Source organism: Condylura cristata, unplaced genomic scaffold (assembly GCF_000260355.1).
Source record: "Condylura cristata isolate star-nosed mole 26May11 unplaced genomic scaffold, ConCri1.0 scaffold00054, whole genome shotgun sequence".
NCBI lineage: Eukaryota > Metazoa > Chordata > Mammalia > Eulipotyphla > Talpidae > Condylura > Condylura cristata.
The window spans coordinates 593,256-594,341 of record NW_004567155.1 but is presented as its reverse complement, the minus strand read 5'-3'; positions in this window follow the sequence as shown (position 1 = coordinate 594,341).

Genomic DNA, 1,086 nt, shown 5'->3' with positions numbered 1-1,086 from the left:
CAGGGGCCAGCGCCGCCCAGGGAGGGGCCCGGCGCGCGTCTTGGGCCACACCAGGATTTGGGCAGAGGAGACCCCGTGACCCCCACCGTGACCCCCCCCCCCAGCCCCTGCGCCGCTCCAGCGGCCTCGGGAAGGGCCAAGTGGCCTCAGGTCTGCCAGCGGTCACCCTGGCTGCTCTGGGAGAGGCCGTGCGTCTGGACGGGTCACTGGAAGCTGACTCTGGACCCGCCCTGGGGGCTCGCTGGCACCACGGGGGCTCCTCAGCTCAGACTCGACCTGGGGGTTGGTGTCAGGCTGAACGGAGGTGGACACGGTGTCCCTCTGCGGGCTGTGCTGTCTCAGCTCGGGGGCCAGAGCTCACCTGTGAGCGGCCTGACCCTTCCCTGACTCTCGTGCGGGACCTGCTGCCCGGCGGCCTCGCGCTGCGTCCCCCAGGGTGTCGGCAGGTGGCAGCAGCTGCCCGGCGAAGCGCTGGGCCGGGGGTGCTGGGGCTGGGGCTGGGTGACGCCACGTATCGTGGGGACCTGTACAGGCGCAGGCAGTGGGTCTGGGCAGTCCAAACGGCACTTTAGAAAAGTGGTCGAGGGAGGTGCATGCCCGACCCTCAGGCGTCCAGGGGCCTGGCGAGGCGGGGCAGCGTCTCCTGCCTCGGCAGTCCGCCCCCAGAGCCTGCGGTGACACCCCGTCCGAGGCCTGACCGCTTCCTTGCGGCAGCGTGGACCCCACCTCCCGCTCCTCCCCGCTCGCCCGCGTAGCCGGTCCCCAGGAGCTCCCCGGGGGGCTGCGCGCAGACCCGAGGCCGGGCCCCAAGGGAGGGGATCCGGGGTGCTGTGCCCGCGGTCTGCTGACCCTTACGGGACGCCACGTTCATGCCTGCCCAGCCCACCCAGCTTGGCCACCGTGGCCCCCGAGCCGGGGTCCCCCAGGATGCGCCGTCCTGCTGGCTGCCAGGCTCACAGCCCCCCCGCCGAGGCCAGGTGGGCGCCGGCGGGGGGCTTAGCCCCTGAGGGACTCTGGGGCCCACTCTGTCTCGGCAGGGGTGCAGGCTGTCTGGCGGCCCCTCCCTTCCTGTGTCCCTAGGGGTTC